Raw genomic sequence first — 7,103 nt, 5'->3', positions numbered from 1 at the left:
GATACAGGAACCAGTTACAGGGAGTGTGTACATGATCCAGTTTCAGGGAGTGTGTACATGAACCTATTTTAGTGGGTGAGTACTTGAACCCTGTTTGAGGGAGTGTGTACGTGAACCAGTTTCACGGATTGTGTACATGAACCAGTCTCAGGGATTGTGTATATGAATCTGTTTCAGAGGGGTCTGTACATGAACCTGTTTGAGTCTATACATGAACCTGTCAGGTTGTCTGTATGTGAACCTGTTTCAGGGAGTGTGTACACAGACCTGTTTCAAGGTGTCTGTACATAAACCTGTGTTACGGCCGTACCAGCTGCAGTGTGTACCATCCACAGGATACACTGCAGCAACTCGCCAAGGCTTCTTCAACAGCTCCTCCCAAACCCGTGACCTCTACCACCTAGAAGGACAAGAGCAGCAGGCACATGGGAACAACACCACCTGCACGTTCCCCTCCAAGTCACACACCATCCCGACTTGGAAATATATCGCCGTTCCTTCATCGCCGCTGGGTCAAAATCCTGGAACTCCCTTCCTAACAGCACTGTGGGAGAACCTTCACCACACGGACTGCAGCGGTTCAAGAAGGCGGCTCACCACCACCTTCTCAAGGGCAATTAGAGATGGGCAATAAATGCTGGCCTTGCCAGCGACGCCCACATCCCATGAACGAATAAAAAAAAGCTGCATTTGGAGTTCAAAATTGTAACATCTTAATAATGACAAATCCATTTGAGGAAGGAACTACAATCTTATTATCTGGGAGTTTCCAACTCTGTGCTAATGCACTCTGTATAAAGGCAACACTCACCATCTTAGTCAGCAATTCAAGCTATTACCTCACAACCAGCTCAGTATCCTACAGGGGCTTGCTGTTAACAAGACCTCTGACAGATATTGTCATTACTCTACTGGCCTGCTCTGTGCGACCCACTGATTTTAGTCATGAGTCCGTTCAAGGTAAGAATGAACAGTTTTTTTCATTTTTCTGGTTGAACTGTTGCTTCATGTTTTCCTGAATGTCCCGATTTTCATCATTCCACCATTGGCGGCCGTGCCTTCAGCTGCCTAGGCCCTAAGCTCTGGAATTCACTCCCTAAACCTCTCCGCCCCTCTACCTCTCTCTCCTCCTTTAAGACACTCCTTAAAACCTACCTTTGATCAAGCTTTTGGTCACCTGTCCTAATCTTATTTGGCTCAGTGTCATATTTTGTTTGATAATCGCTCCTGTGAAGTCCCTTGGGACATTTTACTACATTAAAGGCACTATATAAATGCAAGCTGTTGTTTGAGGGTCGCTGGGGAAGGGAACCTTTCCCATGTTTTGTAGCTGGTGTTGGGAGTGAGCACAGCCACCTGTACCAGGTCCTGTAGAAGGTCCTTCTACTCTGCCCTAACACTGTGCCAAGGCACCAAACTCTGAGGAACACCCGCCTACTTCACCAGCCGGCCACTTCCATTCCCTGATAACCACTCGGATCTATATTGCAGATCGGTCTGTGTTGAACCCACATCCTCTCGCTGAAAGCTGCAGCCTCCCACCATTTTTACAATGTCCTTACGACCATTGTTGTTACTCAGGCAGGGAGTCACATATCAAAATTTGCAGGTGATACAAAAATAGGGATGCGGTTAGCTATGAAGTGGACTGTAAGAGACTTCAGGAGGACGCAGACAGGTTAGTCTGGACAGATAGATGGCAGAGAAATGTGAGGCGATATATTTTCTCAGGATGCATGAGAGGAACTAAACACTATATGGTAAAACTTTAAAAGGAGTTGAGGAGAAAAGAGATTTAGGGGTTCAGAGACCCCCATCTCTATCAGGATACGGTGACGAAGCTGTTTAAAAAGAAAGTGCATTTGGGATCCTGGTTTAAAAGAGGGTTTTAGAGAACAAAAGCAAAGTGGTATTGATAAACAATACAAATAATTCATTAAAGCCGCAGCTGGAATATTGTGTCCAGTTTTAGACGCCTTACTTTAGGAAGGATGTCAAAGCCATGGAGAGGGTGTGGAAGAGATTTACTAAAGTGATCCCAGGGATGAGAGGCTTTAGTTCTGAGAAGAGATGAGAGAAATTGGGCCTCTTTTCATTAGAGAAGAGAAGGTTAAGAGGAGATCTGATTGAAATGTTCAAAACTATGAGGGGCTTTTGATAAGGGAAGAACTATTTCCACTGGTTGGGGCATGATGGTGAGGTCCTGGAGGAGTGGGTAAACACGGGCAGCCAGGTGGCGAGTGCCCAGACTCGGTTGGGTTGATGGCTGGAAATACTGAGGGGAGGCAAGCTGATCGGTGGTCAAAGGAAGAAGGAAATCAAAGTGAAGCACCGCGCCAACTAATCACTCGTCTCCTGGTGTTCGACAGACGCATCAGGCACTTTGAATAGTGAGAATCGGAGTGAGGGTTTGAGGAGATTAGATGGGAATAGAAAAGAGCAGCTCATTTGACTTGGATTGTGAGCATAGAGCTGGAGGTTTGGTATGCAACAGAGTCCCAGTAACAGCACCTGATGCTCAGTCACCTCATCTTCAACAAAGAGCTGGATAAATATCTGGGTGGGAATAGGATTCAGCATCACAGGGAGAATGAATATTCTCGAGATCTTTTTCATTACCTTTCAACATCAGCAAGTACTTACAAAAAAACTTTAAAACAGGAGATTAAATGGGTGGGTAGAGTCCATGATAGGGGAGAGTGTACATGGGCTGTGGGAGGAGATTAAATGGGTGGGGAGAGCCCATGATAGGGGAGAGTGTACATGGGCTGTGGGAGGAGATTAAATGGGTGGGGAGAGTCCATGATAGGGGAGAGTGCACATGGGCTGTGGGAGGAGATTAAATGGGTGGGGAGAGTCCATGCTAGGGGAGAGTGTACATGGGCTGTGGGAGGAGATTAAATGGGTGGGGAGAGTCCATGATAGGGGAGAGTGTACATGGGCTGTGGGAGGAGATTAAATGGGTGGGGAGAGTCCATGATAGGGGAGAGTGTAGGGCTGTGGAAGGAGAGCCACTTATGGACCATTTAGTCTCTCCTTAGATTAATGAAATTGTATCTTGTTCTCTCCTTTCAGATAACTCCATCATATGATGTAACCAACAAACCTTGCAAGCTGAGATGTCGTGCTGTTCTCCATGGTATAATCTATTTCCTTTGTTATGCACATTCCCACAGATACCTGTTGGCTCTCTCTTCTCTTGTTCAGTGAATTTCGGACTCATCAAGCTGAGGGACATTGTTGCTGTGGAATGGAAATGCTTTGCCTCTTCCCTCACCTCATCAATGGTGCAGCCCTTCAACTATCATGGCCCGGCCCTCGAGAACACTCTTCATAAACCCATCCCCTCTTACAACTTCTCTCCCCACCTAAAACGTCTCCTCATGACTTATCCTTCAACAATGCATTTGGTCACTTCCAGGTTCTCCATTCCCACTGCAGCTCAGTCCTGCCCCCTTTTTGTGTGAAGAATTGAAAGACATTTTACTATGTTAAAGATGTGATAAGTACCAAATTGGAGTCTTCTCAATCACCCAGTCTCAGCATCAAACACTGCCAGAGCTGGTAGAGCACGGGTTAGATACAGAGTAAAGCTCCCTCTACACTGTCCCATCAATCACTCCCAGGACAGGTACAGCATGGGTTATATAGAGAGTAAAGCTCCCTCTACACTGTGCCATCAATCACTCCCAGGCCAGGTACAGCACGGGTTATATAGAGAGTAAAGCTCCCTCTACTCTACCCCATCAAACACTGCAGGGCAGGTAGAACATCGGTTAGATACAGAGTAAAACTCCCTCTACACTGTCCCATCAAACACTCCCAGGGCAGGTACAGCACGGGTTAGATACAGAGTAAAGCTCCCTCTACACTGTCCCAGCAAACACTCCCAGGGCAGGTACAGCACGGGTTAGATACAGAGTAAAGCTCCCTCTACACTGTCCCATCAAACACTCACCAGGACAGGTACAGCACGGGTTAGATAAAAAGAATTTGCTTTTATAAAGCTCTTTTCACGATCTCAGGGTGTCTCAAAGCACTTTATAGCCAAGTACTTTTGAAGTGTAGTCACTGTTGCAACGTGGGAACCGCTGCAGCCAAAACTGCGCACAGCAAGATCCCACAGATAGCAATTTGATAATAACCAGATAATTTGTTTTTTAGTGATGTTGATTGAGGGATAAACATTGGCCAGGACACCGGGGAGAACTCCCCTGCTCTTGTTCGAATAGTACCATGGGATCTTTTACGTCCACCTGAGTGGGTAAAGCTCCCTCTACTGCCCCAATAATGTGCCTCAGTTGCAATCTTAGATGACCACCCCCTATTGTGCCAATGTGATGCTGTTCCATTAACCACACCATTTACATGGTGGCATCTCACTGAGTGCCTCGGAAACCCAGTGAGGAGATTTCCCCTGGTTGCAATTTTGAGTGAAATAAAAACATGTTCTTTTAGAATATATTAGCAATTTTGTCAGAAATAGTGAATGTTACCCAATGCCTGTGATTTGGAGTGAAGTATGGGATTGGATCTGTTTCTGATTGAGCTCGTTGTGCAGTGGTCTATGTTTCTGATTGAGCTCGGTGTGCAGTGGTCTATGTTTCTGATTGAGCTCGGTGTGCAGTGGTCTATGTTTCTGATTGAGCTCGGTGTGCAGTGGTCTATGTTTCTGATTGAGCTCGGTGTGCAGTGGTCTATGTTTCTGATTGAGCTCGGTGTGCAGTGGTCTATGTTTCTGATTGAGCTCGGTGTGCAGTGGTCTATGTTTCTGATTGAGCTCGGTGTGCAGTGGTCTATGTTTCTGATTGAGCTCGGTGTGCAGTGGTCTATGTTTCTGATTGAGCTCGGTGTGCAGTGGTCTATGTTTCTGATTGAGCTCGGTGTGCAGTGGTCTATGTTTGGAGATTAATCAGACCAAGTTGTGAAACAGGACCTGGAGGAAGGGCAGAACTGGATGAGTTGAACAGGCTTTCTCTTTCTTCTTTTAAAGAAAAGGAATCCTAAATAGAGCTCTCCTTCTTTACAGGACCACTTCGACAACTAAAGGATAACTTATCCATTTTCCACTTCCATGGGTAGGAGGCACCACGTTTCACAGCATCCTTACAACGTCTTAGCAATATTTCGTTTGTCAAGTTCAAATAGCGAATAATGTCTTCAGAACTCCGAAATGTCCACCTGCACAGGTCTCCAGATCAAGTCAAGTCCAGCTGTTCAGAACAGAAAAACAGAAGAAGAAGAAAGCATCGAACAAAGTATTCATCCTGTTAAGGCATCTCCTTTTACAGCCCATGTACACTCTACCCTATCATGGACTCTCCCCACCCATTTAATCTCCTTCCACAGCCCATGTACACTCTACCCTATAATGGAGTCTCTCGACTCGATGATAGGGTGAAGCTTCTGTATAAATACGTAAGGACGTCCTCTATTTTTTTTTTGTCAGTTTCCCGTCCGACTGACCGGCCGATTGACAGGCTGGTTTCAGTTGGACAGGAGACCAGCCAGGGAGAGGATGGGTTCAGGTAAGTCTGCAAGTGAATCTTTGTATGGATGGGGGGGGGGGGGGGCATGAATGGGCAAGGGGGCATGGGGGCATGGGTGGGCATAGGTTGGCACGGGGTCGAGTCTGGGGGGGGAATCGGGGGGTCAGTCTTGGGGGGTGGGGATCGGGGATCATCGCGGGGGTCGTTGAGGGGGAGGATCGGGGGTCGGGGTGGAAGCACTGGGGTCGGGGGTCGGAGGATCGGAATGGGGAGGGGAGGATTGGGGTCGGGGGTCGGGGGGGAGGCTCGGGGTCAGGGATCAGAGGTCCGCGATTGGGGAGGGTCTGCGATCGGGGGTCGGGTGTCCGCGATCGTTGGGGAGGTCAGTGCAGGTGGGCTTGTTGGGCCTGGGGGAACCACTCCTGCTCCTCCGGACCCACAAGATGTGCCGTTCTAGGCACCTACCTGTCAGTCTCGGGCCTTCTCACCTCTACAAGGCGTAAAACAGAAGGCCCGGGAATCCTGGTCCCCCGGGGTTGAAATCAGGAAGTCCAGAAAAATGGAGGCCCGAAACCTCCTTGAAAGGTTTTAAGGCCCGACCCGCCTCCTGGGAGCGGGTTGGCCGCCCGCCCCTCTTCCTGCCCCGTTGAAAACTGGAAACGAGTGGGTTGGAGGCGGGTCTGAAATGGTGGCAATTTTCAATGCCCCCCTGCCCCCAACCCACCCGTTTTTCACTTTTAAAATTGAGTCCAAGGTCTTTGAGCTCGATGTTGCCCACTGGTTACCGAGGACAAGCTGTGGTGATTACTTCTGTTGGGCCTGTAACTGTGTCAAGAAAATTCACCCGACTAAGGTTTCCTCAGCTAAACATTGCTTTCGAATCGAGATTTGAGGAGTTCAGTCGTTAACTGGACGATGACTATCTCGGGGTTCTTTGAATTCATTAGTAGCTTCTGTTGTGAATGGTGTGACATTGGGCCATTGCCCAGTTCAGAGCATGGTTGGGACAGTGTGCTAAACTTTCCTGTGAAAAGATTCTTCATTACAATTCATGACTGGTGTGAAGATTTGACACGTTTATTCTGTTAATGTTATGATATCGCAATAAATTTTTAAAAAGACAAGTTATCGTTTGATTTGAGGAACATTGAAGACATCAAAAATGAGTCTAAGGTTGGGAATTTCCTCCAAGCTGCTCCCATTCCAACACCGTAAACACACTTATGCTGAAGGGTGTTTTGAGCGACAGAACAGGATCAGCTCCAGGGAAATTCCCAGCCTCTGGGATTTTAAATCCTCCCGGGGTCCCCCCACCTCCTGAAGGCATTGCCTCTGGCTGAGGATCGGGATCCTACAGGTACTGCCAGACCTTTGGGCACCTCATCCAAGTGACTGTCCTTTGCCATGAGCATTGGCAGACTATTCCACCATGAAGCTCCCTGTTCCACTCGACGTTTACCCACTCCCTGGGCCAACAGGAGCCTCTCCACTGCTGACCTGACTGAACAGCACAAACTCAGCACAGACAGAATTGTAACCGACGGGTTTTCGGCAGCGATGGGGCTGTCTGGCCGGGGGGGGGAAGGGGGGTGAGTGCGGGGGCCTCATTAATAT

At 48.0% G+C, this 7,103-nt stretch overlaps 1 long non-coding RNA gene across 1 annotated transcript; it reads left to right on the top strand.

Moving 5' to 3' along the window:
• The first annotated feature begins 814 nt into the window (after positions 1-814).
• LOC137341304 (uncharacterized) lies at positions 815-5,556 on the top strand. The gene is made up of 3 exons (XR_010967002.1): positions 815-960; positions 3,076-3,139; positions 5,030-5,556. It is a non-coding gene; the product is annotated as an uncharacterized lncRNA (long non-coding RNA).
• The last annotated feature ends 1,547 nt before the right edge of the window (positions 5,557-7,103 follow it).

This window comes from Heptranchias perlo, chromosome 23 (assembly GCF_035084215.1).
Source record: "Heptranchias perlo isolate sHepPer1 chromosome 23, sHepPer1.hap1, whole genome shotgun sequence".
Lineage (NCBI taxonomy): Eukaryota > Metazoa > Chordata > Chondrichthyes > Hexanchiformes > Hexanchidae > Heptranchias > Heptranchias perlo.
This window is presented reverse-complemented; position numbering and strand designations above follow the sequence as displayed.